This window comes from Ornithorhynchus anatinus, chromosome 6, assembly GCF_004115215.2.
Source record: "Ornithorhynchus anatinus isolate Pmale09 chromosome 6, mOrnAna1.pri.v4, whole genome shotgun sequence".
NCBI classification, from domain to species: domain Eukaryota; kingdom Metazoa; phylum Chordata; class Mammalia; order Monotremata; family Ornithorhynchidae; genus Ornithorhynchus; species Ornithorhynchus anatinus.
The window spans coordinates 44,152,562-44,171,015 of record NC_041733.1 but is presented as its reverse complement, the minus strand read 5'-3'; the positions used below and the strand labels follow the sequence as shown (position 1 = coordinate 44,171,015).

The window sequence follows — 18,454 nt, the reverse complement described above, 5'->3', positions numbered from 1 at the left end:
TTTTGGAATCGATCAGCAGCTTAAATGGCTCTTCAGGGAAATCAACTTTATCAAATCAGATAAATGAAGGAACACTGCTAGTATTCATCAGGAAAAGAAACTAGAAAAATACACCTTTGGGGCAGAGTGGTTTTCTTAAGGTCATCTGATCCATTGCCCACAGGACTTTGTGCTCTTCTTCCAAACATCGAGGTGGGAACAGAGAAAAAAGTTCTGACTGCAGCCTCCTTCCACCACCCTCTTCACCACGCCACATTTCTTTGGGGATATGGGAATGTGTCTATCAACTCCGTTATATTGTTATGTCGTCCTCTCCCAAGCACATAGTACAGTGCTCTGCACACACTAAGCACTCGATAAATACAACTGATTGATTATTTAGTGTTTGGAGATGCAGTTCAGTTGGGCAGTCCTCTTCCTTCTCCTCCTCATTATATTTATTATTATTATTATTATTATTACTTCCAGAATTCCCTCCTCCATCTGCAATCATTCTAGTGGCTTATCCATAGAGTTTTCTTGGAAAAAATATGAAAGTGTTTTACCACTGCCTCTTTCTGTGCAGTAAACCTAGGTTCCCGCCCTTGACTCTCTCCCATGCCGCTGCTGCCCAACACAGGTGAGTTTTGATTTGTAGCAGGTTGCCTTCCACTAGCTAGCCACTACCCAAACTAGGAATGGAATGGACTCTGCTTGACTCTCCCTCCCGTAGCCGAGACTGGTAGAGTACTGGAAACTCTCCAGGTGTGATCCTGAGAGGGGCAAACGGGCATCAATATAAATAAATAGAATTATAGATATATTCATAAGTGCTGTGGGGAGGGGTGAGGGGGGAAGAGCAAAGGGACTCATAGTGACGTGGAAGTCAGGGGGAGCTGAGGAAAAGGGGGCTTAGTCCAAGAAGGCCTCTTGGAGGAGGTGAGCCTTCAGTAGGGCTTTGAAGGAGGGAAGTGTGATTGTTTGTAGGATTTGAGGAGGGAGGGAGTTCCAGGCCAGAGATAGGACAGGGGCCACGGGTCGGCGGCGAGGCAGGCGAGATCGAGGCACTGTCAGAAGGTTTGCACTGGAGGAGCGGAGAGTGCGGGCTGGGATGTGAGAGAAGAGAGGTGAGGTAGAAGGGGGCATGGTGATGGAGAGCTTTAAAGCCAACAGTGAGGAGTTTTTGTTTGATACACCAGTAGATAGACAACCACTGGAGATTTTCGAGGAGGGAGATGACATGTCCTGAACTTTTCTACAGAGTTGAAGTATGCTGAAGTATGAACTGAAGTGGGGAGAGGCAGGAAGTTGGGAGCTCAGAAAGGAGGCTGATGCAGTAATCCAGGCAAGATAGGATGAGTGATTGTACTAACGTGGCAGAGGTTTGGATGGAGAGAAAAGGGTGGATCTTGACGATGCAATGAAGCTGAGGCCGGCAGGATTTGGTGACGGATTGGATGTGTGGTTGAATGAGAGAGCGGAGTCAAGGATGACACTAAGATTACGGGCCTGTGAGATGGGAAGGATGGTTGTGCCGTCAACGGTGATGGGAGAGTTTGGGAGAGGACAGGGTTTGGCAGGGAAGATAAGTAGCTCTGTTGATAAATAAATATGTTGACTTTGAGGTGACAGGAGGACAACCAAGTAGAGATGTCCTGAGGGCAGGAGGAGATGTGAGCCTGCAGGCAGGGAGAGAGAACAGGGGAGGAGGTGTAGATTTGGGTGTCATCTGTATAGAGATGGTAGTTGAAGCCATGGGAGCAAATGAGTTCATCAAGGGAGTGAGTATAGATGGACAATAGAAGGAGACCAAGAACTGAACCTTGAGGGACCCCTACAGTTAGTGGACCGGAGGAGGAGTAGGAGCCCCCGAAGAAGACTGAGAATGACCGGCCAGAGAGATGAAGAGAACCAGGAGAGGATGGAGTCAGTGAAACCAAGGTTGGGTAACGTATCTGGGAGAAGGGACTGGCCCACAGTGTCAAAGGCAGCTGAGAGGTCGAGGAAGATTAGGATGGAGTAGGAGCCATTGGTTTTGGCAAGAAGGAGGTCATTGGTGACCTTTGAGAGGCTGCTTTCAGTGGAGTGAAGGGGGAGGAAGCCAGATTGGAGAGGGTCCAGGAGAGAGTTGAAGGAGATGAATTCAAGGCGGTGAGTGTAGATGACTTGCTGGAGGAGTTTGGAGAGGAAAGGTAGGAGGGAGATGGGGCGATAACTGGAGGGGGCTTTGGAGTCAAGTCAAGTTTTTTAGGATGGAGGAGAAGTGGGCATATTTGAAGGCAGTGGGGAAGAAGCCATTGTAGAGTGAGGTTGAAGATGGTAGTTAAGGAGGGAAGGAGGGAAGGGCGAGGGTTTTTATAAGATCTGAAGGAATGTGGCGTCCAACCTCTGTCCAACCTGATTAGCTTGTATCTAATATCACTAATATCACTTAGTACAGTGCCTGACGTAGTAAGCACTTAGCAAATGCCATAAACTAATAATAATAATAGTATTTAATAAGTGCTTACTGTGTGCAAAAGACTTTATAAGCTTTGGGTAGCACGCAGGGGTGCTGTGCAGTTGAACAAGGTCCCAGCAACGTGGTAGCTCCTGCCTGCAAGTAACTGGAAATTCATTTATTTAAAGGAGAGTTTACAGCCGAGGAGCTCAGCTTTTGACGCCAGGCTGAGTTGTCCTGAAGCTACACGTCTTAGGAAAGAGATTTATTTTTAAAAGAAATTGTCCAGGTCGTTTGTTTGTCTGTACTTTATAAAAGTTGTCCTGCTGGCCCAAGAAAAAGAGGCCCTAAGTGAGTTAATTGTCCACACTGCTTCAAGGGAAACTAACCTTTGTAGTTTGCCGCTTAAGGGCTTAGACTCTTTTATTATTTATTATCATCAAATGCCATCGAGTCATTTCTGATTCCTAGTGACCCTGCGGATATATTTTCTCCAGAACGTCCTGTCTTCTGCCATAATCCATAACCTTGCCAGCAGTTCTTCAGTTATCACTGTTATGGTTTCTAGCCATCTAGCTGCCAATCTGCCTCTTCCATGTTTTCCTGGACTTTTCCTAGCATTAGTGTCTTCTCCGGAAAATTCGTCATCCTGATGCTGTGGCCAAAATACGCTAATCTAAATTGAGTCATTTGGCCTTCCGATTTGCTTAATTTGCTCCAAAACCCATCTGTTTGTTTTTTGGGCAGTCCATGGTATTCGTGAAAACTTTCTCCAGCCCCACATTTCAGAAGATTCAATATTCTTTCTATCCTGTCTTTTCATGGTCCAGCTTTCGGATCCATACATTGTCACTGGAAACACCATAGAATTGACAATTTGTATTTTTGTGGTGTGTTACATCAGCACGTTCCGTGATTTTTCCAGGCTTTTCATAGCAAATCTTCCTGACATTGATCGTCGTCATATGTCTTGACTATTAGTTCCTTTATTATTGAAGATCAAACCCAGGAGAGGAAAACTGTCAATTATTTCAATCTTCTCTCCATCCACTAAAAATAATGATTATGGTATTTATTAAGCACTTACTCTGTGCCAGGCACTGTACTGAGCGCTGGTGTGGACACCAGCGAATCAGATTGGACACAGTCCTTGTCCCACGTGGGGCTCACAGTCTCATTCCTCATTTTACAGATGAGGTAACTGAGGCACAAAGACGTGAACCGACTTGTCCAAGGACACACAAGCAGACAAGTGGCGGAGTCGGGATTAGAACCCATGACCTTTTGACTCCCAGGCCTGTGCTCTATCTGCTCTGCCATGCTGCTTCTCATGGCAGAACGCTGTAAATGTGTTAAAACTTCCAGTTATCACGATCTTTATTTTCTTGTCATTCAAATACAGGCCCATCTTTTTGCTCTACTCCTTAACTTGTAATATCAAGTCTTTCAAATCTTCTTCACTTTCTGCTGGTAGGTTAGTATGATCAGCATAATAAGGGTTGTTCATCTTGCTTCCTCTAATCTTTAATCCCCATCTAATCTGGCTTCTCATTACGTATTCAGCATCCACTACCAGAACGATTGCAGACGGAGAGCGGGACGTTCGGGAGAGATGTGTCCGTGGTGTCGCTATGGGTCGGAAACGACTCGACGGCGTAAGACGAGATGTGACGTAAAAGGTGAACAGATGAGGCAACAGATACATCCTTGTCTTACACTCTTACCAAACAGTTTCTGCGTATTCTGTTCTTACTGTAACCTCCTATCTGGCATACAGGTTCCATATTAATGCAATTAAATAATCTCGTATGGCCATTTTCCTTAATGTGCTTCAGAGCTTCTCGTGATCCAATCAGTCAAAGGTCTTAGGGTAATCCATAAAGCACGCGCTGACTGTCTTGTCCTTTCGATTATCCAACGGACATCAGCAGTAATCTCTCCAGTCACTCATCCTTTCCGGAATCCTGCCTGAACGTGGGGCCATTTGTGTTCCACGTAGGTCTCCATTCAATACTGTATAAGTTTTAGCAATACCTTGCTGGTGTGTGAGATAGAATTAGGCTCCTTTAAGCTAGTTCAAACTCCATACTGGGTTCTGTCTCCCAGCTTAGACTGTGAGCCCCAGGTGGGCGTGGCTGCGTGTGACCTGTGCAAATACCCCAGTGCTTAGCACGGTGTTTGGCATGTATAACACTTCAGAAATACTGTTATTAGTATTTTTATACTACTAATAGCTATTATTATTATGTCCTCTCACCCACGTCCTGGCTCTGGCCTGGAATGCCCTCCCTCTTCATCTCCTCCAACAGATAATCACTCTCCGCCCCTTCAAAGCCTTATTTCAGGCACGTCTTCTCCAAGAGGCCTTCCTGGACTAAGCCCTCATCTCCTCTTCTCCCACTCCCTCCTGCATCACCCTTGCACTTGGATTTGCTCCTTCTATTCACGCTTTCCTCAGCCCCACAGCACCTACGTACACAAGTGTAATTTATTTACATTAATGCCCGCCTCCCCCTCTAGACTTTCAGCTCACTGTGGGCAGGGAACGTGTATCGTGCTTTCCCAAGTGTTTGGGGCAGTGCTCTGCACACGGTAAGCACTCAGTCAACGGGATCGATTGATCAATTGATTGATTTTTCCTTACACTCTGCTTTTGCATCTCTGCCCTAAAGAAGTCTGAGGGACTGCTTTATCTTGGGCCAATCTAGATTAAGCTCTTCCTTTCCCAAAAGCCCAAGAACAGGAGTCTGAAAGGGAGCCCCACAGTAAAGGCTCAAAAAATACGATCGATCGATCGATTGATTGAGGCAGATTTGGGGTGGGAAGAAACCTAGGAAACCATCTTGCCCAGGCCTCCGGCCCGGCTTCCTCAGTAATAATAATGTTGGTATTTGTTGAGCGCTTACTATGTGCAGAGCACTGTTCTAAGTGCTGGGGTACATACAGGGTCATCAGGTTGTCCCACGTGAGGCTCACCGTCTTCATCCCCATTTTCCAGATGAGGGAACTGAGGCACAGAGAAGTGAAGTGACTTGCCCACAGTCACCCAGCTGACAAGTGGCAGAGCCGGGATTTGAACCCATGACCTCTGACTCCCAAGCCCGTGCTCTTTCTACTGAGCCACGCTGCTTATGTATATATCTGTAATTTTATTTATCCTTATTGGTATCTGCCTCCCCCCGGCCCTCTAGACTGTGAGCTTGTTGCCGGCAGGGATTGTCACTGTTTATGACCGCATCGTTCTTTCCCAATCGCTTAGTACAGTGCTCTGCACACAGTAAACGCTTAATAAATACCATTGAATGAATGGATGAGTTTGCCCCCGAGGTGGCCCTGGGTTGGTAGCTGGTGAGCCTGAATTGAGAGTGCAGGTGTATAATTCTATGACAAATTCCCTCTTGGGTGTTCTCTCCCAGCCTTTAATACGGTGCTCGGTAAGGACTTAATAAATATTATTACTACTCAAACCTCTTCCGCCTCCCTCGAGTTGGTGGTCTTGGAGCTGGTCCTTTTCTAGTGAACCCAGCCAGAGGCCTCCCGGCTGTCCTTCCGTCCTTGCCGGAGAAACAATCCCTCAATCGACCGTATATATTAAGCGCTTACTTTCACTCATTCATTCAGTCATATTTATTGAGCGCTCACTGTGTGCAGAGCGCTGTACTAAGTGCTTGTGAAAGCGCAATATAACGATAAACCTGACCACAACGAATTTACAATCTAGAGGGGGAGACAGACAATGATAGGAATAAATAGATAAATAAATAATAAAAAATAGGTACACGATATCTGCAAATATGCACAGTACTATGTGCAGACCACTGTACTAAGCGCTTGGGAGAGTGCAGTCTAACAGTGTTAACAGACACGAGCTTGCAGTCTAGGGGGGAAATCAATCCGTCAGTCAGCCGGTGGTATTTGGTGGGCGCTTACTTGTGTGCAGAGCCCTGTGCTGAATGTTTGGGCGAGTATGAGTCTTGATTCTATTTATGGCTCTTGATTCTATTTATTGCTCTTAATTCTACTTATTGCTATTGTTTTTGTCTGTCTGTCTCCCCCGATTAGACTGTAAGCCCGTCAAAGGGCAGGGACTGTCTCTGTTACCGATTTGTACATTCCAAGCGCTTAGTACAGTGCTCTGCACATAGTAAGCGCTCAATAAATGCTATTGAATGAATATGATGGGACAGAGTTAGTAGACACGGTCCCCTGCTCAAAATGATGTTGGTTGGTGGTGCTGTTCAACCGGGCACGTCGTAACCATATCAAACGCTGCTTCACGAGAAGCAGCAAGGCGTAGTGGCTACAGGCCGGGCCTGGGAGTCAGAAGGACCTGGGTTCTAATCCCGGCTCTGCCCCCTGTCTGCTGTGTGACCTTAAACAAGTCACTTCACTTTTCTGAGCCTCAGTTACCTCATCTGTAAAGTGGAGATTGAGACTGAGAGCCCCACATGGGACATGGACTCTGTCCAACCGGATTTGCTTGTGCCCACCTCACTGCTTAGTACAGTGCCTGACATAGTGCTTAACAAATACCAAAATTATTAAAGGGAAAGCAAAGAAGGTAACCCTCCCGCTGCAGTGGGTCGGACCGGTGTGTTTTCACGATTAATCTATTCTATCCTCCTGTGGAGGAAATGATTTAATAGTTCCTACTTCTGTGGTTTCATCCATTCAAGGAGGGGAAAATGTGAGAGTCCTGAAAACTGAAACAAAAAGAGAACTTTCTTTTTTCAATCACACATGACTTTCCTTTGTGAGTCATTCACCCTTTGTTTTAAGGATCTTGAATGACCCTGTGTATTTCTTTTTGCCCCACAGAGGGTTTGTTTTTGTTTTTTTTTGGCCCAAGAACGGTTTGGTCACTCTCAAAAAGAAGCAGGAAAGTTTTCACTGTGCTTCTCCCTTCGGGTGTAATTTTCCCCACCAAATAGGAGACCCAGGTACCTCAGGCTTATCCCATACCTAGGCAAATGAGACGTGAAATGGCCTTAATCAGATCTGTTTGTCAGAAAGTAAACAGACCTTTTAATCTTTATTATCCCCAGGCCTTAGGAAATATTAGTCTGGATTCCCAGCCTGTGGCCCAGAAAAATCTACTTGCACAATCTCCACATTCCCCTGAAAGCAGCATGACTTAGTGGATAGTGCAAGGGCCTGGGAGTCAGAAGGACCTGGGTTCTAATTCCAGCTCCGCCACTTGTCTGTTGGGTGACTTTGGGCAAGTCACTCATCTTCTCTGTGCCTGAGTTCCCTCATCTGCAAAATGGGGAAAAGCGTGTGAGCCCCAGGTGGGACAGGGACTGTGTCCAACCTGATTAACTTGTATCCACCCCAGTGCTTAGAACAGCGTTTGGCATATAGTAAGCGCTTAACAAGTACCTTAGTTATTATCATCATTATTATTTTTGTCATTTGGACCTTTTCCTGTTGGTTGTACATTCTCTCCCTCCCCCAGGAGCTTCTAAGCTCAGTGAGGCAGGGAACTTTTCCTTCTCTTTCACTTTTTCCTGGAAGATCCTAGGAGAGAACTACAGTCCCGTGAGCGCTCGGCAAATTCTTGGCCAGTGGACCACCTGACTTTTGAGATGCCCTTGAAGGCAGTGGTATTTATTGAGCTCTCACTCTATGCAGAGCCCTGTCTCTTGGGAGCCTACAATGTATCTGAATTGGTAGACACAATCCCTGTCCTCAAGGAGCTTACAACAAGCCGGCGGTCACCCCCTCCCGGAACCACGGCTCAGCCGGTCCCACGATCCTCTGGACTCGATCTTGGTTTGCTCCAGGATCCCGTTGCGACTGAGACTCGGATCCGACGACCTTGCAGGTCGGGCTGGGCCCTGTCTCTGAGATCCGCTATCACCCTTGGCTCCTTTGGGGCGGTAAATCTGGGTCTGTGTGTTTTGGAATCAATCAGCCGGTGGGACTTATCGCTCAGTCGTATTTATTGAACACTTACTTTTTGCAGAGCACTGTACTAAACTCTTGAGAGAGTACAATAAAGCAATAATAAGATATAAGATCTTATTACAACAACAATAGAACAACAATATAACAACAACAAGAAACATCCCCTGCCCACAGAGAGCTTACTGTCTAGAGGGGGAGACAGACATGAACATAAATAAGCGAGCGTTTACCACATGGGCAGTGCCGTACTAAGCGCTTATGAGAGTCCAGTACAACAGAGTTGGCAGATACGTTCCCTTGCCCACGAGACCAGTCAGTCCCTAGGCCTTTGCAGGTGAAATAGTCATTCACCTTCTTGCCCAAGGCAAGGGGGATTTTACGCCAAGTGAGATTAACAGAATGTTTATTTCCTTCATTGTTATATTGTCTCTGGAAAGGCGCCGTTGTAGTTTTTAGTCAGAGGTCATGGGTTCGAATCCCGGCCCTGCCACCTGTCAGCTGTGTGTCTGTGGGCAAGCCGCTTAACTTCTCTGTGCCTCAGTTTCCTCATCTGTAAAATGAGGATTAACTGTGAGCCTCACGTGGGACAACCTGATGACCCTGTATCTACCCCAGTGCTTAGAACAGTGCTCTACACATAGTAAGTGCTTAACAAATACCAACATTACTATTATTTTACCCGGAATAGACCCCAGCATCTACTCTTGGACTCATCTTGGACTCACCTGTCAACTGGTTGTGCCACCTTGGTGAAATTACAGCCCCTCTCTGACTTCTGTAGCCTCCCTGTGTGATAGTCATTGATTGAAAAGTAACCTGAAGTATAATTATGGATTTGTTAATTCCCTCCCAGGTTCTCAGTACAGTGCTCTGCATAGAGTAAGTGCTCAATAAATACCTTCGATTGATTGATGAGGCTAAATGCCAACTGCCCCATAGGTGTAGGTTAAACAGTTTCTCTTTGCTTAACAACGTTGGCCCTTCCATGACTTCTTTCAAACGAATCCCCAGTGCACGTCTACGTGCGTGGCTTAGTGGAAAGAGCATGGACTTGGGAGTCAGAGGACATGGGTTCTAATCCCGGCTCCACCACTTGTCCGCTGTGTGGCCTTGACAAGCCACTTAACTTCTCCGTGCCTCAGTTACCTCATCTGAAAATGGGGATTAAGACTGTGAGCCCCATGGGGGACAACGTAGTTACCTTGTATCTACTCCAGTGGTTAGAACAGTGCTTGGCACATAGAAATTGCTTAACAAATACCATAATTATCATTATTATTATTATTATGTGACTGGACTAGCATCTCCTCAATGAGCAGGATATCCATATGTTGAGTTTAAACCAGAAGAGTCCCATATTTTTGTTGGCTCTCTTGGGCAGTTTGGGAAAAATAGACAAACACGCCAGGGTTAATAATGACAATAATAATGATAATAATGGCATTTTTTAAGCATATATTATGTGTCAAGCCCTGTTCTAAAATCTGGGGTAGATTCAAGCTAATCAGGTTGGACCCAGATCCTGTCCCACATGGGACTGACCGGTCTTAATCCCCAATTTACAGATGCGGTGACTGAGTCAAGGAGAAGTGAAGTGACTTGTCCAAGGTCACACGGCAGACACGTGGGGGAGCTGAAATTAGAATCCAGGTCCTTCTGAATCCTAGGCCCAAGATCCATCCACTAAGCCACACCGCCTCCTGGCTCCAAATGGTTGGGAATGTCCTTGTTAACCTGGCATCAATCTTCACTCTCTCAGGTCAATTTTTGGATTTCCGTGTCTGGCCCTGATCAGTCTCCGTGGGTCCTCAGTTCTCTTGGTGGTTCTGGAATTGGAGTCTGGGGCTCAATGTTCTTACGGAGGTCATTTTTCGTCCAGAAGTTGCCCCGAGAACAATGATTCCTTCCCTCTAAATGAACCTCCTTGCTTCTGGTAAACGAGACCTTTGGTCAGTGGGTGGAGTTGCTCTGAATACTGGGAAAATGGTCATCTTAGACTTGATAATAAAAGTAATAACTACTGAGAATAGATAAGCAGAAATTGGTCTTGGATTGTGAAATGAGCAGTTTGGATCTAGTAAACACAAGAAAACAGAAAGCTCATACGATCAGCAAGTTGGAATCGTTCATGTCCACATAAAGAATCCAGGGTTTTCCAAGCCTTTGTCTGGATGTTCCATTTTTCCCTGTCTCGCACATCATGGAAAGATACCAACGCCTGTTATTGGAAATGAAGGAATCATGTCGGCTTCTCTGCCCCATGCAATTGAAAGTTCCTCGAGGACAGAGGCCCAATCTTTTAACTGCCTCTCTGCATATGTTGGACAGAAGCAGCGTGGCTCAGTGGAAAGAGCCCGAGCTTGGGAGTCAGAGGTCATGGGTTCTAATCCCCGCTCCGCTGCTTGTCAGCTGTGTGACTTTGGGCAAGTCACATAACTTCTCTGTGCCTCAGTGACCTCATCTGGAATATGGGGATTAAGAGTGTGAGCCCCATGTGGGACCACCTGATCACCTTTTATCCGTCCAGCGTTTAGAACAGTGCTCTGCCCATAGTAAGCACTTAATAAATGCTATCATTATTATTATTATTCTCTGTGTCTCAGTTACCTCATCTGGAAAATGGGGATTAGGACTGTGAATGTGATTACCTGGTATCGACCCCAGCGCTTAGAACAGTGTTTGGCACTTAGTAAGCGCTTAACAAATACCTTCATCATTATTATGATTATTCTCAATAAATGCTGTCGATCATGATGAGGGTGACGATAACATCTTGGAAACTGTCTAAATGATTTCAGGATCAAAGGCTCAAGTGTATATGTTTACTTAGAAGGCTCCTCTATGCACAAGGTAATAAATTTGTCTTTATGGCTCATTCCATATGTCTCAGACTTTTTATGACCCCTTAATTTTTTTATATAGTGATCCATTGTTCTTTTCACAAATGAGCCAGGTATCTACTTCCTAAGGAAGCAAAGTGTGCCTATGTGGCATTTCACATGCAACGTTTTCACAGAACCGGCAAGAACGTTGGCATGGTGGATAGACCACAGTCCTGGGTGTCAAAAGCTCATGGACTACTATTATAATATTTATTATTATGGTATTTATTAAGGACCTATTGTGTGTGTTGTACTGACCGCCACTGAGGTGGATATGAGCTAATCGTGTTGGACACAGTCCCTGTCCCAGGCGGGGCTCACGGTCTCAATCTCCATTTTACAGAGGAGGTAACTGAGGCACAGAGAAGTTAAGTGACTTCCCCAAGGTCACAGAGCTGACAAGTGGCAGAGCCGGGATTAGAACCCAGGGCCTTCTGACTCCCAGGCCCGTGCTCTATCCACTACTCTCTGCTTCTTCTCCCAGCTCCATCACTTGTCTGCTGTGTGACCCCGGGCAAGTCACTTCACCTCTCTGTTCCTCAGTTACCTCATCTGTAAAATGGGGATTGAGACTGTGAACCCCACATGGGACAGGAACTGTGTCCAACTCAACTTGCTTGTATCCACACCAGCGCTTATTACAGTGCCTGGCACATAGTAAGTGCTTAACAAGTGTCATCATTACTAATGTTACACTTACTTCATCATCTCAGGTGAAAAATACAAAGCGTAAATGTTTGCGGGAGCGTGTGGTCTCAGCGATCCGAAAGAATAATCTGGGCTAATTCTTGCTTCCAAAGATACTGTGGGAAAGACACATTCATCTTCTAATGTTAATACTGGTGCTTTTTGTAAAGTGCTTACTATGTGCCAAGCACTGCTCTAAGCACTGGGATAGATACAAGTTAATCAGGCTGGGCACGGTCCCTGTCCCACTTGGGGTTCGCAGTCTAAAGGGGAGGGAGAACGGCTATTGGATCTCCATTTTAAGGTTGAGGAAACTAAAGGCACAGAGTGACTTACCCAAGGCTACCCAGGAGATAAGGGGCAGAGCCGGAATTAGAACCCAGATCCTCTGACTCCCCGGGCCAGTGATGCTTCTAATAATAATAATAATAATGTTGGTATTTGTTAAGCGCTTACTATGTGCCGAGCACTGTTCTAAGCGCTGGGGTAGACAAAGGGGAATCAGGTTGTCCTACGTGGGGCTCATAGTCTTAATCCCCATTTTACAGATGAGGTAACTGGGGCACAGAGAAGTTAAGTGACCTTCCCACAGTCACACAGCTGACAAGTGGCAGAGCTGGGATTCGAACTCATGACCTCTGACTCCAAAGCCCGTGCTCTTTCCACTGAGCCACGCTGCTTCTCTCTTCCACCATCCCCGAAGCACTCAATGTGTGTGATTAGAACTTAATAGTTCTTAAAGTACACTTGAGCACGCCGATCTTGGTTATTTTGTCATTCGAACCTGGCATTTCTCCATAAGACATTTTCATTTGACTCATCCTCCCCACCCCCAGCGAATTTCGGTCCCATTAAACTGCAGAAATCTTAGAATCGAGTCCAGGAAATGTTTTTTTTCTTTCAACACCCATGTGATTTACACTGTGAAAAAAATCACCTCAGATCCCCAGAGGTCAGAGGTAAAAAGGACCACAAAAAAATTGCTAGTACACAAAGTCTACAGTAGTGTTTTCTTTGTCATGGATGTTAATAATGTTGGTATTTGTTAAGCGCTTACGCTGTGCAGAGCACTGTTCTAAGCGCTGGGGTAGATACAGGGTGATCGGGTTGTCCCACGTGGGGCTCACGGTTTTAACCCCCCTTTTACAGATGAGGTCACTGAGGCACAGAGAAGTGAAGTGACTTGCCCACAGCCACCCAGCTGACAAGTGGCAGAGCAGGGATTCGAACCCATGACCTCTGACTCCCAAGCCCGGGCTCTTTCCACTGAGCCACGCTGCTTCTCCGACACTTCGTAATTGTGGAAAAGACTGTGGCTCTCCAGTGTTCTGGGCTTTCATAATTTCAGCAGCGGGGCTGGAAGCAGTTGACGGAAACTCTAGACTACAAACCCGCTGTATTCTACCAAGTGCTTAGTACAGTGCTTTGCTCACAGTAAGCTCTCAATAAATACAATTGAATGACTAAATCAATGAATGGTGAGCTGCCCTCCAAAGTCCCCGATGACCCTGGCTTCAGTTCCTCACTTCCATTTCTCAGAAGACCGTTTGTCTTTCTTCTCACCTTTCTTCTTCTTGACCGCTTGCCTAGAAGAGCCTCTAAAGGCAGAGGGGCCGAAGACTCTACTTGAGACCTTCCCATGTCCCAGTCCTTGCGCGGAATTCTTTCCCCAGTCAAACTCACCCACCAATCCTTCCCTCTTCAGAGCCACCTCCTCCAGGAGGCCTTCCTTTGAGTATAAATTCCCAGATTCCCGGGCCTGTCTTTTATCGGCTACGACCAGAAGCAGGGTGACTTAGTGGATAGGCCACGGCCCTGGAAGTCAGAAGGACCTGGGTTCTAATCCCTGCTCTGCCACTTAGGGACCCTGGGCAAGTTCATTCAATAGTATTTATTGAGCGTTTACTATAATAATGTTGGTATTTGTTAAGCGCTTACTATGTGCAGAGCACTGTTCTAAGCACTGGGGGAGATACGGGGTAATCAGGTTGTCCCACGTGAGGCTCACAGTCTTAATCTCCATTTTCCAGGTGAAGTAACTGAGGCTCAGAGAAGTGAAGTGACTTGCCCACAGTCACCCAGCTGACAAGTGGCAGAGCCGGGATTCGAACCCAAGACCTCTGACTCCCAAGCCCGGCCTCTTTCCACTGAGCCATGCTGCTTACTATGTGCAGAGCACTGTACTAAGCGCCTCGGCAACAGATAGAGACAATCCCTGCCCAACGATGGGCTCACGGTCTAAATGGGGGAGGCAGACAGCAAAGCAAAACAGAACCAAACAAAAACTAGACAACATCATCAAGATAAATAGAATCAAGGAAATATACACCTCATTAACAAAATGAAATAATAAAATAATATATTCCCTTCCTAGTTATCTCATGTCTAAAGTGGGGACTAAGGCTGTTAACCCCTGTGGGACAACACCGTATCCAACCCGATGTGCTTGTACCCACCCCAGAGACCAACACAGTGCCTGGCACGTAGTAAATCCTTAACAAATACCGTGATAATAATAATTACTATTCCTTTATTACTTTTACTACTATAAGGGTAATTGCTACTACTATTACTATTATTACAGCTCTTAAGAAAACTCGATGGCTACACTACCAGAGCGACTGCAGAGGGAGGCGGGGCAATCTGGGAGAGACGTGTCCATGACGTCGCTACGGGTCGGAGACGACTCGACGGCATAAGAGAAGACAAGGTTAATACTACCATTTCAGCTATTACTATTACCACTGTTATTGCTATTATTAGTGGTCCCCTGGCCCTCCTCAGGCTTGGGCTCCGTGGTGAATCCTAGGTTGCCTCTTACACGGGGTCCCCCGGAGCGGCTCTGGTTTGCAGCGGCTACTTCCCACCCAAGGCTCCTCCCGCTCCCTGGCTCCAAACCGCAGTCTGGGTTCGGCTCTGCCGTGTGGGTCTTTGTCCTGTCCCCGGTGGAACCAGCCGCCGGGTAACTCGTGAACTCACGAATCTGAGATTTGGAAATCGATTCACAGACTCGAGGGTTACGGGCAATAGAAGCAGGTTTATTAAGATGATAGCGCAAGGAATCCATGATAAGTAACCCTCGGGGGCAAAGCCATTCTTAGGCCAATAAGCAGTAAATCCACTGTTTAGATTGACACCCAACTTCTAGCAGCTGGTAAAATTGCAAAGGAGATGCCAGTTGTCTCCTTGAGCTATCTTTCAAAGACACCCCAAATAGGCGCCTCTCAAACCACCCGAAGTGGGCTTCCTTTCAAATAATCCCAAAGGGGCTGCCTTTCACAGTCACCTAGGGGTCAAGTTCTCCTAGTTACCCTTCTCCCAGTTCCAGCGAGGAGGTCCGACGGGTCCCTCGGCACTACACAGGGTCTGACCGAGTGGGCGTCCCCGACTCTGGGTAGAGGCGACTCGCCAATTTGGTGTGACAGAGCTCCAACCTACTACCAGGAGTTGGAGGGGACCCCACTCCAGATATATCTTGCTACTTTCCCATCCTCTTCCCTTCCGTTTGGCCATATTTGGGGTGAAAAAGGATCGTGTGACGAGACCTATTGCAGTTTTTGCATTCTGGGTCTAATCGTGCGGGCTTCTTCCTCACCCAGAACCTCTGGGACAGCGCTGAGAGATACGGGAAGTGTCAGTGCTTCCTATCGCTCTCCGCCGGCCATTCCCGTGCTAGTGTGCTAAGCTTGTTAGCTTGGCCAGGCTGTGACCATCACAATCCCCATTTGACAGACGAGGTAACCGAGGCCCAGAGAAGTTAACTGACTTGCCCAAGGTCACACAGCAGACAGGTGGCAGAGCTGACAGGGTCCTTCTGACTCCCAGGCCCGTGCTCTGCCCACCAGGCCTCACTGCTTCTGTCCCCTCTTGCCCAGAGGCACGCTCCGAAGGCCTCAGCGGGGATCTCCGGGCCCTTGCGTAGCACCATCCCCCCCTCCACCTGCCCCCCAACCAGTCCCGGGACCCAGCTCCGCGGTCAGACTGACTCCAGTAGCCCAGGACCTCCGCTCCCTTCCCACATACCCCATGCACTCGTCCCTGAAGTGCAACCTACAAAGGCTCCTGAAGTCTGGCCGGGGAATGTATCTGCCTATTGTTATATTGTTCACTCCCGGCACTTAGTACAGTGCTCTGCACACAGTAAGCACTCAATTAATACGTCTGAATGAATGAATAGAGCTGCAGCCACAGCAGAATTTGCCTTTGACCGCCTTTGACACTGTGGATCACTACCTTCTCCTGGAAACTTTATCAGACTGTAGCTTCACGGAGTCTGTCCTCACCTGTTTCTCTTCTTATCTCTCTGGCCATTCATTCCCAGTCTCCTTCGCGGGCACCTCCTCTGCCTCCCACCCCCTAATTGGAGGGGGGAGGTCTCTCAAGGTTCAGTTCTCAGTCTCCTTCTCTTCTCCATCTACACTCATTCCCTTGGAGAACTCAATCGCTCCCACGGCTTCAACTACCATCTCTATGCAGATAGTACCCAAATCTCCACCTCCTCCCTTGAGCTCTCTCCCTCTCTCCAGGCTCGCATCGCCTCCTGCCTTCCAAGACATCTTCTGCTTGGACGTCCTACCGTCGCCTCAAACTTAACACGTCCAAAACAGAGCTCCCTATCTTCCTACCCAAACCCTGTCCTCTCCAGGACTTTCCCGACAATGTAGACGGCACCACCAACCTTCCCGTTTCACAAACCTGTAATCTTGGCATTGACCGTGACTCCTCTCTCTCATTCAACCCACATATTGAATCCGTCACCAAATGCTGTCGGTCCCACCTTCAGAACATCATTAATATTCACCCTTTCCTCTCCATCCAAACCGCTTCCGTGGAAATGCAATCACTCATCCTATCCCGACTAGATGACTTGCTGGCCTCCCAACCTCCTGCCTCTCCCCACTCTAGTCCATACTTCACTCGGCTGCCCCGGCTTTCTACAGAAATGTTCAGGACATGTCATCCCTCTCCTCTGGTCCTAACCTTCTCACGGTGCCTCCATCTCACCTGTTTCATTCTGACCCCTGAACCACGTCCCACCTCTGGCCTGGAACGCCCTCCCTTTTCGTATCAGACACATAATGGCTCTCCCCCACTTCAAAGCCTTACTGAAGGTCCATCTCCTCCAAGAGGCCTTCCCAGACTAAGCCCCACTTTTCCACATCTCCCCCTCCCTTCTGTGTCACCTTGATTTGCTCCCTTTGCTCTTCCCCCCTCACCCCATCCCACAGCACTTATGTGTATAGCTGTAATTTTATTTATTTATATTGATGTCTGTTTATTTGTATCGATGTCTGTCTACCCCCCTCTAGACTGTGAACTCACTGTGGGCAGGGATTGTCACTATTGCTGTATTGTACTTTCCCAAGTGCTTAGTACAGTGCTCTGCACACAGTATATGTGGTTGAATGAGTGAATAAATGCATGGATTGAGCCTGCCGCCTCACAGCTCGAGATTGATCCTACCTTACCCTCGTGTTTACCCAACGCTTTGGTATTTTGGGGGTACCCCCTCCCCTCCCCACCAGGCCACACGGCCCAAGATGGAGGATCAGGCCACGAGGTGGAGATCAATGGACCGTCGGAGGAGGGACTAAGCAATGAACAGGTACCACTGGAGGCTGAGAGATGCCAGTTTCCTCACTGTGTTCCGCTCCCACCTCTCTCTCCGCTGACCTCCTGCTCCCTCCCACCCTCCCCCAACGCCCCCCATTTCTCATCGGCACGCCGTTCCTCTCAGAGGCCCTTTTGAACCAGTTCTCCCCCAGAGAACTAAGAGGAACAATCGGTCATCCTTAGCCGCTAATGTTCTCAGTCCTGGATATGGGGTGAAAAGGCTGCTTTCATGAGATGGACTCTCTCGCTATTCAGGCAAGGAGTGAAGTATGCAGGACTGTGAACTCAGGCCCTGTTCTCAGTAAACCAGTAGCCACAGCTGCAGTCTTTCTTCCGGTAAAATGACGAGGAAATATATCTTCGGGGATTACATTGCCGACTGGGAAATCCTCATCCTAATAATGGCATTCGTGAAGCACTTAATATGTGCCAAGAACTGGGGTAGGTATAATATATTCAGATCAGAAACTGTTCATTTTTTTATATCATTTCTTAAGTGCTTACTATGTGCTAGGCACTGTACTAAGCGCTGGGGTAGATACAAGCTTAATCCATATGGATGGAATCCCATGTCCGGTATTAATCCCCATTTTACAGATGAGGTCACTGAAGCACAGAGAAGCGAAGTGACTTGCCTAAGGTCACAAAGCAGATATGTGGCGCGGTTAGGTATAGAACTCAAGTCCTAGGTCTACGTTCTATCCACTGGGCCACGATTCTTCGCACAGTCCATATCCCACAAGGCTAAGAGGGAGGAAGAACTGGGACTTAATCCCCGCTTTATAGATGAGGAAACCGAGGCACAGGGAAACTCAGTGACTTGCCCGGGGTCTCCCAGCAGGCAAATGGAGGAGCCAGGTTTAGAACCCAGGTGCTCTGACTCTCAGGTCCCTGATGTTCTCACTAGGCCACGCCGTAAATTATTCTCCCCCACTTTAAAGCACAT

General features: G+C 47.4%; 1 non-coding gene across 1 annotated transcript; it reads right to left on the bottom strand.

Moving 5' to 3' along the window:
* Positions 1 to 629: 629 nt before the first annotated feature.
* Positions 630 to 762, bottom strand: LOC114812978. Its single transcript, XR_003760590.1, has one exon. It is a non-coding gene; the product is annotated as a small nucleolar RNA SNORA7 (small nucleolar RNA).
* Positions 763 to 18,454: the final 17,692 nt, after the last annotated feature.